Raw genomic sequence first — 23,817 nt, forward strand, 5'->3', positions numbered from 1 at the left:
AAAAAAAAAAAAAGAAAGAAAACGAAGTCTCCAAAGAAGCCTGATGATATTGCATAGAGCTCCTCATTGTCATTTCCAAACAGTTGATTTAAATGTTGTATTTTATTCTTGCTAAATACTTGGAGGGCTCCCAATTTGCACTTTGCAAGGAAGAAATAAACACGCTCTTCCTGTCTGGATTGTGTGGAGAGGTACTCATAGCAGGACCTCTCTGTTGTGCTCGGCTAATTATACAGTGATGGATGTCAATTGCACTGTAGGCTTTCAGGCTCACAGGTTCACGATCCATTTCTTCAACCTAAGGGAGAAAGACTGAGAAAAATATTAAGAGACTCCAACCATATCTTTATCTATGAAAATAGAGTCTAAATGAGTGAAATAACCCTTCAGAAGAGCAGAAAAGGTTTCAGAGAAGAGGATGTCAGTGGTGGCTCCTGCTCAGACCCTGCCCTGATTTTATATAATAGCAGAGCGTTATGAGAAAAATGTTCTGTGAGTCTCACTTAACACACAAAGAAGAATGGATACTCTTGCTTGCCGGGGTAGCAATGTCCCTAGTCTCTGAATGTTTTGTTCAGAGATAACTAAACGACAGTAATAGAAATACCTTAGCTTTGAAAGCCGTGTTGATGTTGTATGCCTTTCTTACATGCTACCTCCTCAAATTGTCCAATAACAAGGTTATTGAATAGGTCATTTTATTGTTACTGAAACACCAGGGGTTTAGTCTAGGTGTTGCTGCTGGCTGCACAGAAAGCCAATCACTGAGATGACAATTATTGCCAAAGAAGAAGGCTTTAATTGGGTGCCGCCAAGGTGATGGGAGCTGTCTCAAATCCACCTTCCTGACCAACTAAAACTACGGGTTTATATAGCAGGGAAGAAATGTAACCATGATTGAGAAAACAAGAACTCAGTAGGGGCAAGGAAGCAATCATGATGAATGAGGCATCTGTCATCTCATTGTCTGGATGTGGTGATCTGGTGAGTTTCAGTTCTTTTATTCCTTTTTTTTTTTTTTTTGAGAGGCGTGAAAGTTGTTTTCTGAGGAAGGCACTCAGATAAATAGAAGTTTCAAGCTTTAAGATTAGAAGGGTCAATTTTGATGTTTATCCAAAAAAAAAAAAAAAAAAAAAAACCACCAAAAACCTATCTATAGGACTATTGGGTCAGTTTCATTATTAACCCCGACATGAAATTAAAAACCCAAGAAAGGCTAATGATTCAGCTAAGCCTCACTACCAATTAATTGTAAAGCAGACAGATCTCAATATCACTTTTGCCATTAGTCTCATGCTGATGTGGCCGTAGCTTAGCATTCTATTAATATGATTTGTAATTTGGTTTGCAGGTTCATTTTAAGTAGGAAGGTTTTTATTTATGACTTTCTCTCCTCCTTTCTCTCCGTTGCATCTTGGATGCTGAGAAAGTAAAAATTAGTTCAGACAAGAAAAGTAAAATACCTGCCTGGCTACTCATCACGCTGGAATAGCTGAAACAGATAAGGCCTGCTGCCATGTTAACAGCAACACACGTTCTTCCCAAGGACGCTCTGCCACTGTAGTGTCATAACAACCCCCTTTTTTGAAGGGGTCTTTCTTTTACTCATTCACTGAAAAACCTTGTTTTCTAAAATCATAGATTGTCTGAAATCTTGCAGTTGGAAATTATATCAGTAAGAATGAAGCATTTCATTTTTGCCTGGAAGATCTGAGTCACTTTGCAACAGAGAAGCAGCTTCGGTTACCAGCCCAGATGGAGAGCTGTAGGTAAAGGTTTCTGAACGCAGGATTTCACATTCACTTAACTTCTCAGCTTCCAAAGAAATAAGACCCCGAGTCCACTTCACAGTCCTGACCTGACGTCTCTTTTATACACAGCCCTACTAGTGTTGAGGCTATTGAAACATTGCCTCCTTCCACGATGAGATACCATGTCACACCTCTTAGGAAGGCTATAATGAAAACCACAGATAGCTAGGCATGGTGGCTCATGCCTATAATCCCAGCACTTTGGGAGGCAGAAGCAGGCAAATCACTTGAGGCCAGGAGTTCGAGACCAGCCTGGCCAGTGTGGCAAAATGCCATCTCTACAAAAAATACAAAAATTAGCCAGGCATGTTGGTACATGCTTGTAATCCCAGCTACTTGGGAGGCTGAGACATGAGAATTGCTTGAACCCGGGAGGCAGAGGTTGCAGTGAGCCGAGATCACGCCACTGCACTCTAGCCTGGGGGGCAGAGTGAGACTCTGTCTCAAAAGAAACAAACAAACAAAAAACACAGATAATAACAAATATTGAAAGGGATGTGGAGAAATTGCAACCCTTATACATTGCTGATGGAAATGAAAAATGGTGTAGCTATTGTGGAAAACAGTTCGCAGTTCCTCACAGAATTAAACACGGAATTATCACATAATCTAGAAATCCCACTAGGATGTATATACCTAAGAATTGAAAGCAGGAACTCAAATAGATATTTGCACACCAGTGTTCATAGCATCACTATTCCTGATAGCCAAAAAGGTGGAAACAACCCAATGTTCATCACGGATGAATGGCTAAAGAAAATGTGGCCTACATTTATACCAAAAATTTATTGAGACTTATGAAGGAAGGACATTCTGGAACACGCTATGACATGGATGAACTTTGAGGACATTATATGCTAAGTGAAACCAAGCAGTCACAGAACAGACACTGTATGATTCCACTCATGAGGTTCCTAGAGTAGTCCAATTCACAGAGACAGAAAATAGAATGGTGGATGCCAGAGGACGGTGCTGGGGATGGGGAATGCGGAGTTAATGTTTAATGTGTACACAGTTTCAGTTTTGTAAGATAAAGAGTTCTGGGGATGGATGGTGGTGATGGGAGCACAACAATGAGAATTCACTTAATACCACTGAACTGAGATTTATAAATGGTTAAGATGGTAAGGAAAAAAAAAACCCTCCAAATCTCTTCATTTGAATTCCACCTAAACTCCATTCTTTCCCTAATCCTAAGCTAACTCTATCTTTTCCCTTTGTTGGTGAGACACCCACAGTTCCTCAGGGAGTGCTATCTCCATCATAGCAATGAGCCAATAAACCTAACTTTGTTGGACTACAGGTTTGTCCCAGGTGGTCCTAGGTTGGTTGGACTCAGAAAGTGTTCACTGTTCTCCATCTAGCACACCAGATCTTATTATCACGGAATTTGGGGAATACTGGCACATGGTGACCTTGGGGGATACTGTATATCCATTTACAGATCCAAGGGGAAAACTTAACTCAGTCTCCAGTTGAGGACTGGTTTTTTCTCTCCTCTCCCAGGGCCCTGAGTTTCTAGAAAGCCATGGCTCCAGGCAGAGAGGGTGGCCAGTGACTGCATTTAGCATCCTCTCAAGAGCAGAGGAGCCCGCCCCAGTCACTGGGCTCCATGCACCAGGCTCCCGGCCCGCCCAGGGGCAGCACTCTTCATCCTTGCCATTCTGAAGGAGCTGACTCCTCCACCACCACTGCTGGCTTCCCAGCCGGCCTGCAGCTTCCATCTCTTGCAGTGTTCTGGGTCCTGTTCTGTTTCTGGTCCACAGAGATATTTATCCTTTTGTTGTTGTTGTTGTTGTTACATTTCTATGCCTATGTGGCTATCATTGCTATTGGTTTTGAACAGGGGATGACAGTGGGGAATAGGGAGTGCAGTGAAACACGAAGACACTGTGTTATCTGTGGGGTCCTAATTAGGGAAAAGGAGTCAGGCAGGTAGGACTGGGGAAAAACCAAAAGAGAAAGCAGATAAGCTATAAGTCTGCCTTTCTTTATGGTTCAGGATGTGTAGCCCTCCTGCACCCATCTTATCACCAGACACCTTAAAGTTAGCTGCCTGTTACCTTGCCGTTATCAATCAGCCCAAGAACCATTCCATGAAATCTCCAACAAGCCTTTGTTTCCTGGCAGTCAGCTCCTGTTCGCTGATTCTGCCCATTGCAACCTTGCAACATATTTTCCAGCTTTCTCTAATAAATCTGCCTTTCTTTACCAACAACTGTTTTGGTTAATTTTTTTTTTTTTTTTTTTTTTAGACAGAGTCTCCCTGGTCACCCAGGCTGGAGTGCAGTGGCACAATCTTGGTTCACTGCAACCTCTGCCTCCTGGGTTCAAGTGATTCTCCTGCCTCAGCCTCCCGAGTAGCTGGGATTACAGGTGCGTGCCACCATGCCCAGCTGATTTTTTGTATTTTAAGTAGAGACAGGGTTTTACCATGCTGGCCAGGCTGGTCTCAAATTCTTGACCTTGTGATTCACCTGCCTCAGTTTCCCAAAGTGCTGGGATTACAGGCATGAGCCACCACATCTGGCCTTGGTTAATTCTTTTACTTCTGTGCCACTGGCCCAGATAGATGCTGCTCACCTGTAACATCATCTTGACCAGAGGTTCTGGATTAAAAATGTAAGTACATTAAGTTTTAAAAACACTATCGAGCCCCTCAGCCATAGGCATTTAAAACAAAAATACCAGGCTGGGTCCGGTGGCTCACGCCTGTAATCCCAGCACTTCGGGGGGCCGAGGCAGGCAGATCACTTGAGGTCAGGAGTTGAAGACCAGACTGGCCAACATGGTGAAACCCCGTCTCTACTAAAAATACAAAAATTAGCCGGGTATGGTGGTGCATGCCTTTAATCCCAGCTACTGGAGAGGCTGAGACAGGAGAATTAGTTGAACCTGGGAGGCAGTGGTTGCAGTGAGCTGATATTGCGCCACTGCACTCCAGCCTGGTCAACGGAGCAAGATTCTGTCTCCAAAACATAAATAAATAAATAAAATAAAATAAAATAAAAATACTACTAAGCTGTAAAATAAGTCACAAAACCATCTAACAGCATTTCAATTTAAATGAAGACTACTTCGATTTTTTTTTTTAAAGAAATATCAGCTCTCAAATTCTCCCATTTTCTTTTCTGCGTCTGCTTTGCTGGTTTCCCCACTGTGTACAGAGTGCGTCCACTCAGTAACCCAACACACAGCCACCATAAGCCAGCGACCACAGGTGGAGGAAAGCCACAGAAAACCTGCCTTTCTGGTCGTTCTGAAATGACTGACTTAGGTGTCAGCTTCATTGTCCTGCTCTGCCATAATGGTGACTGTTTCCTCTCTTAAAGCTGGGTGACTTTTAGTCAAAATCCCCTTTTGAGATTTGTTTGCTAAGGAAGATTCAGTAGGAAGAAATGGACCTTGCCTCTTGCCTCTTGGGTTTCCCAAATCTTACCAGAATCTCTACAGCTTTTTTTGTTTGTTTGTTTGTTTGTTCTTCAAGACAAGATCTCGCTCTGTCGCCCAAGGTGGAGTGCAATGGTGCGATCTTGGCTCACTGCAACCTCCACCTTCTGCGTTCAAACGATTCTTGAGCCTCAGCTTCCAGAGTAGCTGGGATTACAGGTGCCCACCACCACGCCTGGCTAATTTTTTCTATTTTTTTAGTAGAGATGGGGTTTTGCCATGTTGGCCAGACTGGTCTCGAACTCCTGCACTCATGTGATTTGCCCTCCTCAGGCTCCCAAAGTGCTGGGATTACAGGAGCAAGCCACCGGGCTCGGTCAAATCCTTTGATTTTTTTAACAGTGAGCATTTCGGCTAGGTAGATGGAGAAATAATTTTCTGCGGAAATCTTTCAAGAGAACTTAAGTCACAAAGAAAATTGATTTACTTATTTGTGGCTGGGTGTGGTAACTCATGCCTGTAATCCCAGAACTCTGGGAGGCTGAGGTTGGCGGATCACGAGGTCAGGAGATCGAGACCACCCTGGCTAACACGGTGAAGCCCCGTCCCTACTAAAAATACAAAAAAATTAGCCGGGCGTGGTGGCGGGCCCCTGTAGTCCCAGCTACTCGGGAGGCTGAGGCAGGAGAATGGTGTGAATCCGGAAGGCAGAGCTTGCAGTAAGCCGAGATCCCTCCACTGCACTCCGTCCAGCCTAGACGACAGAGCGAGACTCCTTCTCAGAAAAAAAAAAAAAAAAAAAGCAAAAGCAAAGGAAAATTGATTTAATTATTTGTAAATCTGGAGGAGGGAAAGAAAATGACAAGCGATTTTGATTCCCTGGCTTAATTACTTTCACCAGTTTGTAAGTCTGTGTTAACAAGCACTAATGTGATGGTCCTGTGATCCTTTTTCTCTTTTAACAAAGCACGTTCTGCGTAGCTCCCATTGTTCTTCTGTTTTTCTCTGGTGTTCATTTATGACTTTCATGATATACGTTGCTTGTGGTTAAATTTATGTCAGTAAATAATACTATTGTAAATTAGGTGCCGCTATTCCCTGGTCTTGTTTAGATCTCATCAGTGGAGCTCTATTAACTCAGAGATATTTTCAGTCCCAGATAAATTGCTCTGTTCAATTTGCATTTCAGTAATTTTCTGATTTAGACATGGGGTTGGTAATGGGCATAATAATTCAGGAAGGCGATTAAGGGGAGGGAATTTTCTGAAATGCTTGCATCTTTAGCAACATCCCAAAATAGTCTCTTTTTTTTCACGGTGCAGTATCTTCTTATATGTGCATAAGTAAAAGTTAATTATCTTTATAAGTGGTGTTGGAAATGGTGTTGGCTATTTTCCTTTCTCTGTGCTACAGTTTGCTGTCTATTTGAACTGAAATTGGTTTGGTAAGAAGTTTTGCCCAAGGGGTTCATTTAATAGCAGCATTTCTGATTTGTCATAGTTTGCTGGAATACATGGACTATTAAAACCTCAATTCCAAAGGCAATTCTTAGAAGGAAAGCATTGGTCATTAATTTTGCAGCTTGATTTCTGCCTGTGGACTCTCAGGTCCCCCTTCTCCGGTGAAGTCTTTCCTTACAATTTCCTGTGTGTTTATATTGTTCTTCCCACCTTTTCAGAGTATGAGCTTCTTGAGAGAAGGGCTTTGTTTACTTATAGGACCTAATCGAGAACTAGACAAGCAGTAGGCACATGGCAAATTAAGTAGAATTATATATCTAAATCTTAAAACATAGTACTTGTCTAAAGAAGGAGGAGGAGGAAGGGGAGGAGGGGAGGGAAGAGAAGAAACACACACATACACACACACACACACACACACACACACACACACACACACACGCCCAGTCCTGAAGTGGTATATTGATTTGTTGCTTTGCCTTCAAAATGCCAAACAAAATGATCTGGGTGATTTATTTCCATTATTGAATTTATGTATTTGTATGTAAGGGGTGGGAAGCACTTAATCAACTGTCCTGACAGGTTGTTTTTGCCTTCTGAAAACAGAGCTTTTAAACAACAACAAAAAATGGATCCATTAACTGATATGAAATTGCTTTAACCCTATGCACTATATAAAATGTGATATATATGTGTGTGTGTGTGTATGTGTGTGTTTCTATATTCATACACACAGTATTCAAATTATAAAAGAGAAACAAGCTTGACTATTATCTTTTAAGATGCTTTTCTCTCTTTTAGAAAAATAAGTCATACATGTTTATGAAAGAAAACACTTTCATGAATAAAATAGCAACAAAAAATCTCCCCAACCCACTGGAAATACTTCTCAGAAACAATCATTATTAATGGCTTCTTATATAGCATTCTGGAAGTGCTTAAGGGACACACTCACATTCCATAGACTATTTTGCTCATTAATTGAATGTTGTCTATAATGGACATTTTTTTCATATCAGCAAATGTGGTTCTCTCTCTTATAATGGCTGCAATGTATTTCCATATAATGGGTGTATCAAATTTATTTAACAATTTCCTGTTGATTTAAATCTAATATTGACTATTATGATGAAAGTTGTGAGCAAACATCCTGTTGTAGATGTATCTTGGCACATGTATGTAGGATATGTTTGTTTTAAATGTTGGTAGATATTCTCAATAGAGAATGTGAAGCTACACTTCCACCAATAGTATCTAAAAGTGTCCGTTTTCTTGCATCCTCACCAACAGTAGGTTTCATCAAGATTTAAAATTTTTTCAGGTCAGTCATTCTACATTCCCTTAGTTGATTTACACTCCCAATCTCATACATAATCATGTCATGCATTCTCGTCCTGAACGTGATGTTCACTCACAACTTTTTTTTGAGACGGAGTCTCGCTCTGTCGCCCAGGCTGGAGTGCGGTGGCGCGATCTCGGCTCACTGCAAGCTCTGCCTCCAGGGTTCACGCCATTCTCCTGCCTCAGCCTCCCGAGTAGCTGGGACTATGGTCGCCTGCCACCACGCCCGGCTATTTTTTTGTATTTTTAGTAGAGATGGGGTTTTACTGCATTATCCAGGATGGTCTCGATCTCCTGACCTGGTGATCCGCCCGCCTCGGCCTCCCAAAGTGCTGGGATTACAGGCGTGAGCCACCGTGCCCGGCGCACAACTTTCATTATAGTAGTAAATATTAGATTTAAATCCATATGAAATTGTTAAATAAATTTGATATGCCCATTAACATGGAAATAGTTTGCAGCCATTAAAATGAAGGAGAGATGGGTGAAATTTGGTGTCGCTATGGTTTTGAGTTCTCTTTCTTTAATTATGAACAAAGTTGAACATATTTTTTGACTAGTATGTATTGTCATTTATATTTCTTTCATATGTGAACTCTCCATATCGCCTTTGTCGATTTTAATCAATTGTTTTCTCTCATTGATTTGTAAGAGTTTTTGTGTATAATAAGCAAACTGGTCCTCTGTTATATTCATTTGTGTATTATTCAAAAAAATATTTATTGACCGGCTACTATGTTGCAGGTGCTGGAGATAGAGCAATGAACAAAATAGGTAAAAATGTCACTCATGTAACTTACATTTATTAGGAAAAGACAGAAAATAAGTAAGATAAATAATCAAAATAGGTAGTATGTAACATAGCTGGGGAAATACGGTGAAAGCTTGAGAAAAGGCCCTTCTGATTGCTTCTATTCCCTCAGCAAGAGAGGAAGCAACATCATTTGCTGAAGGTGAAGGTCAGGGAGAAGATGGTGGAGGTTTGAGGAGAGAAGAGAATGTGTGATATGATTATGTATGAGAGTAGGAGACTAAATCAACTAAGGAAATGCAGAGTGATTGTCGTGAAACACTGAGGACCCACTTGAGGTTATTAGTCATGAGTTAATGTGTGTTAAGTCCCCAGGGTTGAGGGTACTTCAGTTGGGTGGTTTTGTTTTTTTGCAGCCAAATTCAACTGCACAGCTACACACAGGGGGTTAACAGAAGGATTTAATTGAGCTTGGGATTTGCCAGGTATTTTCGTTTGTTAGGGCTGCCATAAGAAAATAACATAGACTGCGCAGCTTAAACAACAGAAATGTATTTTCTCCTAGTTCCGAAGGCCAAAAATCCAAGATCGAGGTGCCACCAGGGTTGGTTTTTCCTGAGTGCCGTCTCCTTGGCTTGCACATGGCTGTTTACTCACTGTGTCCTCACAGGGCCTTTTCTCTGTGTGTCTCTTCCTGGTCTCATAAGGACACCAATCATATTGGATTAGGGTCCCATCCTCATTACCTCATCTAACCTTAATAATCTTCTTAAAGGCCCTATCTCCAACAAAAGTCATGCTGGGAGTTAAAGCTTCACTGTATAAACGTTGGTGGTAGCTGGGGAGACTCGAGTCAGTCCGTGACACCAGATGAGTTTGAAGAAGCAAGAGGGAGCAGGTAAGTGGAAACTCAGTGCAAAGGAGTGATTGAAATTATGGAGCCTGGGATTTAAGGTAAGGAAATGAAATACTCAAGGTGAGTGAGAGACAGTAGGTTTAATGCTTCTCCTTCTCTCTGTGTTAAGGGTCAAATAATTGTTCACGAGAGAGTATTAGCTGGAAACGCAGGAGTGGGTCATTGGAGAACAGAATGCTTGCTGCTGACTTGTAGAGGGATGGCAGTTATTGGTAATAAAGATATTTGACCATGGGAGAGTCAGTGGCTGAGACAAGGCCAGGGACAAGAACACTGGGAGGAAAGAGGTCAAAGAATCCAGATGCCAGGTTGTTACAAGGATCATCATTGAAACCCTGAAGAGTTATGAGAGGAGTAGTGTTGAAAAGAATGGAAATGGACCAGGACCTCAAAAATCTTCAAGAAATGGAGGGAATTGGCCTGGGACAGTGAGTGACTGTACTGAAGAGCGTTGTTCTTATGACGCGGCCCCTGAGCTGGGGTGCTGATGGCCCGGCCACGGTCATGAGAAGCGGGAGGACACCTACCTGATTTCCAGGTCTACAGATAAAGTGGGGGAAGGAGAGAAAACAGAGGCCCCTGGACAGGGATTTGAGGAAGCAGTGTCCTCAGAAATAGCCAGGTTGCAGTAAGAGCAGAAAGTGGATGGAAATGTCCAGAGAGGAAATTAGATGTGGTGGGGTTCTGCTGTGAACTCAGGGCACAGGGAAATTGTTTTAGAAATTAGGGATAGGTGGGCCAGGCGCAGTGGCTCATGCCTGTAATCCCAGCACTTTGGGAGGCCGAGGCGGGTGGATCACGAGGTCAGGAGTTCAATACCAACCTGGCCAAGATGTTGAAACCCCGTTTCTACCAAAAGTACAAAAAAATTGGCTGGGTATGGTAGCAGGTGCCTGTATTCCCAGCTACTCAGGAGGCTAAGGCAGAGAATTGCTTGAACCCAAGAGGCGGAGGTTGCAGTGAGATGAGATCGCACCATTACACTCCAGCCTGGGCGACAGAGTGAGACTCAGCCTCAAAAAAAAAAAAAAAAAAAGAAAGAAATTAAGGATGGGTGAGGTGTCGGGTCAGAAATGGGATATAAAGACCAAATGTGAGAGTAAGAGTTCAAGTAACAAGGGGAATCTGCTTTTCTTGAGGTGATTGATCAGAACAGGGATAAAAGTCACGATGGAAATTAGCACTGATGATTCCAAGGAAGACACTGGAGGTGAAGCTGGGAGGGTGGGGAGGAGGGTGCTGCGAGACTGAAGCTAGTAGAAGAGGGAGCTGTGACATGAGCAATTAGAGTTTTGGGGTGGTTTTTAAACTCCTGCCGACGGAGTTGTAGAGGCCAGGTGAGAGAGGCAATCATATGTGTTGCAAATTCTTTTTTTCTCAGATTGTCTTTTGACTTTATTAAAATATATTTATATTATAGGCTGGGCACAGTGGCTCACACCTGTAATCCCAGCACTTTGGGAGGCTGAGATGGGTGGATCACAAGGTCAGGAGCTCGAGACCATCCTGGCTAACATGGTGAAACTTCGTTTCTACTAAAAATACAAAAAATTAGCTGGGTGTAGTGGCGTGTGCCTGTAGTACCAGCTACTCAGGCGGCTGAGGCAGGAGAATCGCTTGAACTCGGGAGGCGGAGGTTGCAGTGAACCGAGACCGCGCCACCGCACTCCAGCCTGGGTGACAGAGCAAGACTCCGTCTCAAAAAAAAAAAAATAAAACCAGAAAACAAAAAACATATTTACATTATATATTAATACATATTTACAAGGTTTTACTTTTTTGTTTTTTTTAATTTGAGACAGGGTCTTGCTTTGTCATCCAGACTGGAGTGCAGTGGTGTGAACACGGCTCACTGCAGCTTCAAACTCCCGGGCTGTAGTGATCTTCCCAACTCTTAGCTTCCTGAGTCGCTGGGAATACAGGCATGCACCACCACGCCTGGCTAATATTTTGGAGTTTTTATAGAGACAGGGTTTCACTATGTTTCCCAGGCTGGTCTCAAACTCCTGGACTCAAGTGATCTGGCCACCTTGGTCTCCTAAACTGCTGGGATTAAAGGCATGAGCCACCACGCCTGGCCACCATTTTTACTTTTTATAATATCAAACTTCTCAATCTTTTTCTCTTTATGGCTTTTAGTATATTTTATGCTTAGCAATTCTTCCCTAATCCAAAATTATAATTACTTTTTTAAAAAAATAAAAACATTTTTAGATGATTTGTTTCAGTATTTCGATTTTCCATCTGGAGTCTACTTTGGATAAATGAGTATGCAGGAATCTAAATCTTTTATTTTTTTCTACATGGCCAGCTTAATGCTCCAACACCATGTTTTGAAATACCCCAAGTTGCCCTTTGAATTCTTATTTATCACAAATTCATGTCTTTCCCTCTTTATTACTAACCAGTCTTGCACTAAGATTTTCAGTTCACAGGCTTATTTAACATTTCTGTGCTCTACGCCTTCTGTCTCTCCGTTTATCATAAAAATCTGAAAGCAAATGTCTTTTGCCTTTAAAATCCAGATGTATCCTTGAACCTCAGGCATTTAGGAGGGTTTGGTTGTGTCTGGTCCTGGGGCATTCGTGGTAATCCTGCCATTTGTGCTTTGGGAGCAAAGATGGTAAGATAGCCCCTGAAGGAAAATCCTCTCGGTCAGTATTCTCTTTCCTAATGACTTGATTTTGATCAATATACTTTCTCCAGAAGAATGGTGGAATGCAGAGCCATGGGAAAATGGGAATATGATATTCATCAGTCCATTTATTGAACAGCAACTCCAATAGATGTTTATACTACAAAATCCTATTGTAGGTATTTTTAGATTCAACCAGGAAGCCATCCAGATCAAGTAACATTGCACTGCTGCCAAGCCCACTAATGACCCTGAATTTTTTTTTTTTTTTTGAGATGGAGGAGTCTCGCTCTGTGACCCAGGCTGGGGTGCAATGGCGCAATCTTGACTCACTGCAACCTCTGCCTCCCAGGTTCAAGCAATTCTCCCGCCTCAGCCACCTGAGTAGCTGGGATTGCAGGTGCCCACCACTATACCCAGCTAATTTTTGTATTTTTAGTAGAGACAGGGTTTCACCATGTTAGTCAGGCTGGTCTTGAACTCCTGAACTCAGGTGATCCACCCACCTCGGCCTCCCAAAGTGCTGGGATTACAGGCGTGAGCCACCGGGCCTGGCACCCTAATTTTTTTGTTTGTCTCTTATGTTCAGAGTTCCTCCACTTCTCAAGTGCTTAATACCTCCTTAAACTTACATGACTTTTGATTTTGAAAAAGAGGATGGAACACCAAGCAGCATTGCCCTAGAGAAAGGAGTAACAGGTCTGCCTCATTGACACTTGCCATCCACCCGGTCAGGCAGGAGCTGTGCTCTCAATTCCCTTCCCACACTCTTGTTCACCCCTCATGTTCTGCAGTCTCACTGTGGTCTCACTGAGTCCAGCAGGAAGACCCTTCTGATGCGTGGTCCAGATGGCCTTTCCGATTCCCATTCCAACATGCAAATGAGAATATGCTTAGAAAGTTCTCGTGGCTCCCCACTGGGTGCAGAATGAAGCCCAAGCCCTGGAGCCTGGTAGGCTAGATTCTTCCCACTCTGACACTAACCTACGTTCTAGCTGGATCTCCTACTGTTCTCCTCCATGGACCCTCCCATTTATTTCTGCCTGACAGCTTGGTCACATGTTGTCATATCTCAAGCCTTGTCTACTGAGTTCCCCATTCCTGTAATACAATCCCTTGCAATCCCTGAATTGCAAAAGGTTGTAATGCTGGAATGCCCCCATCCACATCCCAAACCAGGGAAATATGACAGATCCTGTAAGGCTCATCTAAAGAGAGCCTTCTCTACTCCCTCAGGCAGAATCCGTCTCTTCCTCATGAGTAGTTAGTTTATATCATGATTAAAACAGAGCTTGCCATTTCTTTGAGAGTTGATTAAGACCCTAGCTTTACTGCTATAATGGGGTTGCTTCAGTCGCAGAATCGTAGCTAAACCTTTTGTCTCCAGCATAGTTGCTTTGTGGTGAGCATTTTCCATGTATTATCCCACCTTATCTTTCAAACAGTCCTCGGAGCCAGGCATTTTTATAGTCTTCATTTTCAAATGAGAACCTTGAGACTTGAAAAGATTAAGTGGGAGGCTGAGGTGGGCAGATCACCTGAGGTCAGGAGTTTGAGACCAGCCTGACCAACATGGAGAAATCCCGTCTCTACTAAAAATACAAAATTAGCTGGGCGTGGTGGCACATGCCTGTAATCCCAGCTAACTCGGGAGGCTGAGGCAGGAGAATCACTTGAACCTGGGAGGCCGAGGTTGCGGTGAGCCGAGATTGCGCCATTGCACTCCAGCCTGGGAAACAAGAGCAAAACTCCATCTCAGAAAAAAATAAAATGAAAAAATAAAAATAAAAAATTAAGTAACTAACTTGCACACAAATTTATAGTCAATCAGTATATTCAGTACCTGGGACTCAATCCCTTTGTCTGACTTCAAAACCTGTGGATGAGTAAAAGAACCAGTCCATGTGCTGGATGTAACTTGGTGACTTCTCCCAAAGAGAAATGTCCCTGTGCAAATGTCCTTGTCCTGCTTACAGTCTGTGTGACCTTGGGCAAGTTACCGAATATCTCTGAGTCTTTGGGTGTACATCTGTGAAACTAAGATAATGAGCTGCTTAACTACCTCACAGGGCTTTGGAGAGGATTAAATGAAATAATGTATGCAAAATACATAAAGCCTGGCATAAGTCAGTAACAGACACCTTCTCTTCCCTTTTCCCTCATTGCCTATTCCACAAAGACCACAAACTCTCCTACAAGGCCTGTCCAGTTGCCCTGACCAGAGAGGAAACCATGCAGAGGCTGTGGAGATAAATAACCAATGGAATGATGGGTTTAGGCAGAATTAACCGTAGCTCATGCTGCTTCCCATGCAGATCCCAAGTGAATAATGATCTGAAATATACCATACCATTGTTTTTAACTTCCATACTCATTTTGGGGGAAGAAATGGCGTCATAGAATCCCATAAAACGGGAGACATAACTACAAATGATCTCTTGCTTGTCCTAAAAGGACTATCTCTTCTTGCCACAACATCCCAGAGTTTGGTCACTGGCTTTCAAAATCAAAAGAACAACAACACCTTAGAGATTTTTTTTTAATTGACATCACTCATACTCTTATCAAATAACTTTGATGGTCTCTGTTGCGGTGATACAATTGCAGATCCCATGACTGCTGAGAAGGTGGGTAAGGAAAACCGTCACAACACTTTTGAGGGTGTGGCTTTATGGAACTTTGGGGGTATCTTTATTTGACTCAACTTTCAGGTATCTAGTGTATGTTTGGCATCTCCTACATGTGAAGGGTTACAGGGTGAGGTTGAGAGTTCCTCTTTCCAAACTCTTCTAGTACAGTGGCAGAGGTGAAGAGGCAAACCACAGCAATGAATGCAGAGTGGCTGGTGATTTGAGATAGGTCAACACAGTGTCAGAGGAGTGCAAGAAGAAATGCCCAGCTCATCTGGAAGTCAGCCGGGAGGGTGGGGTGGCCAGGAGCTGCCCAGAAAAGGTATCCCACGGTCTATGTCTCAGAAGAAGAGGAGGAGTTAGCCAGCATAAGAAGGAGGAAATAGTCTTCTTAACCCAAGAGTCAAACCTGCTATTAGAAATGGAAGCAAACGGCCGGGCCCGGTGGCTCATGCCTGTAATCCCAGCACTTTGGGAGGCCTGGCTAACACGGAGAAACCCTGTCTCTACTACAAAATACAAAAAATTAGCAGGGCGTGGTGGTGGGCGCCTGTAGTCCCAGCTACTCGGGAGGCTGAGGCAGGAGAATGGCGTGAACCTGGGAGGTGGAGCTTGCAGTGAGCTGGGATCGCACCAGGGCACTCCAACCTGGGTGACAGAGCAAGACTCCATCTCAGAAAAAAACAAAAGAGTTACAACGTGACTGAGCTGGGATTTGAACCTGGTTTTCCAAAGCTGCATATCGTTCTTCTGCAGCTTTCTCCAAGCTGTGTACATTTTTCACAGCTGTATTCCAAATTGAGCACAGCGCCTGTCACATTGTGGGCACTCAGTAATTTTGTGAAATGACTAAGTGATACATAGAACGTGTACATCAGTGACTAATAAGGCAGGGTGGCAGAAAGAAGAGTATTTGATACATTCTAAGTCTCATATCAAAGCAATGCTTATCACGTTGTCAAGGAAATTCTGTGGTGTTTTGTGTTGAAGAGATTTTCCCTTTCTGCTTTCCTATCTATTTAGTGAAGGACTATCGTTCCAACAATAGAGTAGAAGTCCAGGCCGTGGGAGTGAAATGCTACCCAGTAAAAGCCTATTTGGCAAAAGGAAGTAGGGGAAATGTTACGGAAAATCTTTCTGAGTCTTTTTCTCTGGGTCCATAAGCACAACATTGTACAACGTGCTTCTCTGGGCCCCCAGCTGCATTGTTTATGGAATCACTGCTTCCTATCCTTACTCTAAAGTCCTTCCCCAAAACACCTTTGCCCTTTGTCTGACCTTGAAAGCAATGCAGGGCCTCTTCAATGAATGTCTTAGGCTACAGCCCAAATGCAAAATGCCTTTCCTTTTTTATTTATCAAGGATGCCATTTGTCATAGATGACTGTCTGCTAATGCATACTATTGGCTTTAATTGGATTGGATTCTCCAATATTCCACAAATATTTATTAAACAGCTTTTATGAACAAGGGAGGACATTATTAATTTTCCTTTAGATGGCAGAGAAAACCTGTTGTCATATGAAGTTCCCCTAAATGAGTTCGAATCCTGCCTCTACCATCCATTACTGGCTACCATCCATGATCTGGGCTACTGAGCATCTTACTTTGAACATCTGTAAAGTTCAGATATTCACTGGATCTTGGCCTGTGGCCTAACTGTGCCTTAGGTGGCCTGTGGCCTAACTGTGCCTTAGGGGATATTTGGGGATCTGTGGGAGTGTATGGGACCATTACAAGGACTGCAGGTTGCTACTGGCATTTAGTGCCTGGGACCAGGGATGATAATGCCATGGATTATGGGGCCCAGTTCCCTACCACAAGAACATATTCTGACCAAGATTGTAACTGTGTCTCCACTGAGAAACACTGACTGAAATCATCCCCAGCTTTAGTGTTCCTTAATTTCAGAAGCGACTGAGAGGCAAATTATAGTTCTGCTAACTGTCACAAAGTCAACAAGCAGTGATGTTAAATATAGGCAAGCCACTGGCAAGATGCCTTCCAAGTAGCAAGAACAAAAGAAATGGGAGTATGAAATACTGGTGGTCTTTGCAATGCATGCTGGCAAAGAAGTTGCTAAAATACCATTCATTTTGTAGCACATTTTCTATTAATTATCTTAGATACTTTGTAAAGCAATAGCTTGAATGCCACACGGAATATTAATTCTGCTAATGAATTCAGTGACTGTGTTTTCCCCAGCTTGTCTCTCGAAGCTTATCTTCATACTGCTTCAGTTCACATGAAAGAGCCATAGACTTGGTAAGCTTGCCTTCACACCATTGAATTTCTTTTATTACAAAAGAGCTATATGCTACAGACTTACTGCTGCCTAATGATTTTATTTTGCCATTAAAGCTAATTGTCAATAAGGATAATGAAAATGACTCCCAGTCATTTTAGTAATTTGAAACATCATGAGCCTCATGGTAGCATGATGCTGGCTGGCAGTACCATCCCGGGCCAGCTCTGTCGCTATTCACAAGGCATCCCCTCTGGAACAGGTCCATTCATAGCCCTCTGTGCCTGGTGAGATTATAGGGTTCCAAAGCTGTTCTCAGACAATACAATCTATTTTTAAAACATTGACATATGCAAAAAATGTTGTTATTGACCAAATCAACGTTTCAATATCTTTCTCCCATGTCGCTCAGTTCGAGCATATTTGAACCAACCTGCTCTTCTCACGTTTGGGAGTGGGGCTAGGAGTGGAATTTCGGGGGTTTTGTTTTCCCTGGTTTTTAGGGCTACCTGGCCTCATTTCCTTATTTTCTCTGGACTCGGGTATCCATTAGCCTTACCACATTAGATCTGAGCCGTGTGGGGCAGGCTCCCTTACCACAACCAAACCTGGATTTTGTTTTGAGCAGCCATGAGTGCAGCTGCAGGTGATGATGGATGGTGATTGGTCATGATCAGTTATGACAAGCCTGTTCCCTCATTTTCCAGCCTCTCTTGCAGAGAAAATTTGCTGTGTTAACTAGCTCTGGCCAATGAGATCTTGAAATCTAAAGGGAATTCTTCTGGAGGGATTTCTGAGAAAGCTTCACTTTATCTGACAACAAACAAACAAAAAGAGGGAACAGATGAGGCTTCGCCTTTCCCCTTGAGTGTGAACATAATGCCTGGAGATGCAGCAGCCATTTGTGACTAGTAGGTGGAGCAGAATAATATAAATAATCTCATTTCTTGATGGCATCTTTCAGCACCTGTCTTGACTACCTGTACAACTCAGGACTCCTTGGAATGTGAAAAAAATCAACCCCTATTTGTCTACATCATTATAGTGAAATATTATTTTATTCACAAATATAAACCTTATTGACCTTTTTTCCTATACATACACCTTTTTTCCTATACCTATACCTATACCTATACCTTTTTTCCTATACATACACACCTATGCTAAAGTTTAATTTATAAATTGGGCACAGTGGGCCGGGCGCAGTGGCTCATGCCTGTAATCCCAGTACTTTGGGAGGCCTAGATGGGTGGATCACAAGGTCAGGAGATTGAGACCGTCCTCGCTAACGCGGTGAAACCCTGTCTCTACAAAAAAAAAAAAAATTAGCCAGGCATGGTGGTGGGCGCCTGTAGTCCCAGCTACTCGGGAGGCTGAGGCAGGAGAACGGCGTGAACCTGGGAGGCGGAGCTTGCAGTGAGCCGAGATCGCACCACTGCACTCCAGCCTGGGAGACAGAGCGAGACTGCGTCTCAAAAAAAAACTGGGCACAGTAAGAGATTAACAATACTAATGAATAATATAAAAGAACAATTATAATAATATGCTGTAATAAAATTTTGTGACTGTCGTCTCCTCTCTCAAAATATCTTATTGTACTGTATTCATCATTCCTGTGATCTGTCAATCTGATCACCGAGATGGTGACTAATGGGTGGGCAGTGTCTACAGCATGAATCCACTGGACAAAGGGAAGACTCATGTTCTGAGTGGTACGAGCCATGTAGGGGTGAGATTTCATCACAATACTAAGAACACTGCACAGTTTAAAACTGATGAATTATTTATTTGGGGGATTTTCCATTTAATATTTCTGACAGCTCTTGTCCTGGGGTCATTGAAACCTTGGAAAGTGAAGTCTTGGAGAAGGGAGGCCTACTGTATGGAAAAAGAAGACAAGCAAAAAAAAAAAGAGAGAGAGAGAGAGAAAAAGAGAAAGAAGAAAGGTACAATCCCACCCACCCTTAGTAAACACTCCCAATCACTTAATATAAGTTCCCGGCCTCTGGAGCTTCTGTGCAAGAGTTTTTGTGCTTTGGGTCATGTGGTTCTGCAACCCTGGCCATTGCTGGGAATCAGGTGTCTGTGACGGTCCCAAAGGCAGAAATACACAGATTGGACACCAGGAAGCCAGAGGTCTCTGAAATGATTTGGTGTGAGAAATTTAACCAGAAAGGGTGCTCTATCCTGAGTGATTTGATTCCTTCTTTTGGAGCTAGGACAGAAGAAAAACAAAGCTAGATGCGAATAGTAGAGAAGCACAGAGGTGAAGAAATACAGAGAGGAAGCAGTGAGCCAAGGCCATGGGGCAGTAGGAGTGGGGAGTAAGCAGAAACCATGGGTTAGAGAGCAGGCCGAGAGGCGTGTGTAGTCATTTGGCAGTGGCCAAAGTAAGGGAAAGACCAAAAGGAACTGCATCCTGTGGGTAATAGAATAAAGCCGGGAGCTCTAAGGCGATGACAAGGCAAGCTGTCACATGGCCATCTATTCCTGGTTTGCCAGATGGGAGCATAGAGCCACTGCTGTGTTCTGAACAGGATGAGGTCACTGCAGTTCCATAAACCCTGAATGCACCTCATTCAAAGTTTCCTTTTCATTCTTCCTCTTGCATGTCGTCTGATGTAACCTAAACCTACCTCTGTTCCAGTCATCCCCTCCAAAACATGAATATAGTCGCCTTTATGTATACATGTATAAATGGATACATGTATACATGTATATATGCACCTATTTTGTTTGTTAGTATTTTATTTTATTTATTTATTTATTTATTTATTTATTTATTTATTTATTTATTTATTTTTAAGATGGAGTCTCGCTCAGTCGCCCAAGCTGGAGTGCAGTGGCACAATCTTTGTTGACTGCAAGCTCTGCCTCCCGGGTTCACGCCATTCTCCTGCTTCAGCCTCCCGAGTAGCTGGGACTACAGGCGCCTGCCACCACGCCCGGCTAATTTTTTGTATTTTTAGTAAAGACGGGGTTTCACCATTTTAGCCAGGATGGTGTGGATCTCCTGACCTCGTGATCCACCTGCCTCAGCCTCCCACAGTGCTGGGATTACAGGTGCGAGCCACGGCGCCCAGCCGTTTGTTAGTATGTTAAATGGGAGCAGCCATTTGTCCTGTTTGGTAATATTTCCTCCTTACATATGAGTGTATCATGAATATCTTACCATATGAATGAATATAACTCTATCATTTTTAATTGTGTATTGGATACTTGCAGAAAACTTCCCCTTCTCTCCTAGCATACAGAGAAATTGCAGATAAGATAATAACAGGATATTAAAATGAGCTGTGCTCCAAAATAGGAAAGGGAATCATCATAGACAGAAATAGAGGGATCCCAAAGTATTTTTTTTTTTTAATAGCAGTGAGGAGAGGCTGAAACTTTGTAGTTCAATGGGAACCAGAAATCCACACCATTCTCTCTCAAGCTGGGAACTAGATTCCTGTGACTTTAGGTCTGAGGCTGTGTTAGATACTCCTACCAGTCAGGAAACCACAAAGATCTTAGGAGTTCTGTGTCAGGAACTGGGATCAAAGACTGAATATCAGAACAAAGATTCTTCCAGTGCTCTCTACTAGGGTTCTAGGAACTTTATGTTAGGAACCAGGGGCAGAGATCAAATATATATTGTTGTGATTTTTCCTCTAATTTCAGTCTTGAGGTCTCTCTTTCGAAATTGACTATAAACTCTAGCCCTGCCCTGATTGGAATCCAAGGAGTTTGGTCATGGATGTTTACAGTGTGCCTTTGGTGGGATAATTCTTTATCCTGGTGAATGGCTTAATGCCTAAGTGTCCAACCTGCGACCAGATGTCCCTCTCACAGGAAACCTGTTTATATTGGCAGATGCCCTTGTGGTTCTCCTCTGACTTGTGTCCAGTTTATTCTCACTCTGGTAGCCACTCTCTAGGAGAGCTCTGACTGGGAAAGAAGTCAGGTTCAGGTGTGTTGGTCAGGTGAGGCAGAGGAAGCAGCACAAAAAAAAACAGGAAGTAACAGAAGCAGCGTGTTCCTTACAGATCCATGAAAGAAGAGGGATGCTGATGAAAGACAAGCAGAAGATTGCAGAGGGAGGCACAGGAGGAGACTGGAGATGGGGGTGCTTGGGGGAGAGGCCAGGCATCATCATGCTCAACCAGCAGGTAGCAAGTGAGAGAGAAAGAGAGAGAGAGACAGACAGAGAGACAGAGAGAGAGACAGGGCAAATCTGTGTGCCAAAGTCTTTATTGGGGTCCAGGGCTTTACCCAAGTGGTTTTCCTGTGGGGAGTTCTAATTGGTGGGTTTAGAGAAAGTGGACATGAGTCTGTAGGGACCATACTGTGACTTTGTACTTAGGAGTGCTCACTGTAGCATATCTACACAGTCTATGAGGTTGTGGGATCACGGGATGAGTCTGGTATGTTGTATCTATATGTCCCTTAGGGAGACGGTTGTACAGGGCAGGTATCTGGATTGACCACATGATCTATCCTAGAGCATGTTCCATGTGCGCTTGAGAAGAATGTGTATTCTGCTGCTTCTGGGTAGAATCTTCCTGTATGTCTGTTAGGTCCATTTGGTCTAAAGTGTCATTCATGTCCTCTATGACCTCATTCATCTTGTCTGAAAGTTTTATCCAATATTGAAAACGGAGCATTGAAATCTCCTATTATTATTGTGAGGCTCTCTATTTCTCCTTCAGTTCTGCCAATGTTTGCCTCATATATTTGGGTGCCCTGAGGCTGGGTCCATATTTACTTATAGTTATTATTGTCTTCCTAGTGAATTTATCCTTTTATCATTGAATAATATCCTAATTTTTCTGTGGTAATTTTTGATTATTTTGTCTGATGTAAGTGTGCTCTCTTTGGATGCCATTTGCATAGAACATCTTTTCCAGCCTTCCACTTCAGCCTATGTGTGTTCTTAAATCTACAGTGAATCCTTCATAGACAGTTCCAGTGCTCCAGGTACCTGTCATGCTTCTAGGCCTCTGGAGCTTTTGTGTAAGAGTTTTTGTGTTTTGGGTCATGTAGTTCTGCAACCCTGGCCATTGCTGGGAACCAGGTGTCTGTGACTGTCCCAAAGGCAGAAATAGATAGTGTATAGTTGGATCTTGTTTGTTTTATTAAAAATTCATTCAGCCATGATGTATGTCTTTTGATTGAGAAGTTTAATCCATTTACATTTAAATTTATTACTTGTATGTAGGGATTTCTGTTGCCATTTCATTAATTATTTTCTGTCTTGTGGCTTTTTTGTTCATCTTTTCCGCTCTTACTGTATTCCTTTGTATGTTGATTTTTTTTTTTGTAGTGACCTGCTTTGTTTCCTTTCTCATTTTCCTTTGTGTATCTTCTATAGGTATTTTATGTGGAGTTACCATGGAACTTACATAAAACATCTTATAATAACAATCAATTTTAAGCTGGTAACAATCTAACTGTAATTGTATACAAAAACTACTCTTTTACTTCTCTCTAGTTCTATACTGTGTTATTAAAATCACAAATGACAGCTTTTAGGAGTGTGTGTCCTTTAACAAGTTTGTATAGTTATAGTTATTTTTTATACTTTTGTATTTCAACTTCTTCTTTTTTTTTTTTTTTTTTTCAAGACAGAGTCTCGCTTTGTTGCCCAGGCTGGAGTGCAGTGGTGTGATCTTGGCTCACTGCAACCTCTGCCTCCCAGGTTCAAGTGATTCTCCTGCCTCAGCCTCCTGAGTAGCTGGGATTACAAGCGCCTGCCACCACGCCCAGCTAATTTTTGTATTTTTAGTAGAGATGGGTTTCACCATGTTAGCCAGGATGGTCTCAATCTCCTGACCTCGTAATCTGCCCGTCTCGGCCTCCCATAGTGCTGGGATTACAGCCATGAGCCACTGTACCCGGGATTTCTATTTCAGCTTCTACACTGGAATTAAAAGTGATTTATAACTACCATTACAATATGAAAGTATTCTGTATTTCATACATTTACTTTTACCAGTATGTGTTATACTTTCATATGACTTCATTTTGCTGTCTGACTTCCTTTCATTTCAAGTTGAACAACTTCCTCTAGCCTTTCTTGTAGGGCCGATCTAGTGGTAATGAACTCTTCCCTACATTCCAATGAATGTAGCGAAAGTCTTTATTTCTCCTTCAATTTTGAAGGATAGTTTTGTCATCCTCTTTAGAATTAGTAATACACAAATAGTATTGTTGGTTTGCAGTTTTTTTCTTTCAGCACTTTGAGTATATCATCCCACTGCCTTCTGGCCTGCAAGGTTTCTATCAAGAAATTTACCCATAGTCTTAAATATGTGCCCTCATACGTGATAAATCACTTTTCTCTTGCTGCTTTCAAAGTTTTGTCTTTGTCTGGGTGCGGTGGCTCACAACTGTAATCCCAGCACTTTGGGAGGCCGAGGCAGGCGGATCACGAGGTCAGGAGATTGAGACCATCCTGGCTAACACAGTGAAACCCCATCTCTACTAAAAATACAGAAAATTAGCCGGGCATGGTGGTGGGCGCCTGTAGTCCCAGCTACTCGGGAAGCTGAGGCAGGAGAATGGTATGAACCCGGGAGGCGGAGCTTGCAGTGACCCGAGATCACGCCACAGCACTCCAGCCTGGGCGACAGAGCAAGACTACATCTCAAAAAAAAT

The sequence above is a fragment of the Gorilla gorilla genome, chromosome 7 (genome assembly GCF_029281585.2).
Source record: "Gorilla gorilla gorilla isolate KB3781 chromosome 7, NHGRI_mGorGor1-v2.1_pri, whole genome shotgun sequence".
NCBI classification, from domain to species: Eukaryota; Metazoa; Chordata; class Mammalia; order Primates; family Hominidae; genus Gorilla; species Gorilla gorilla.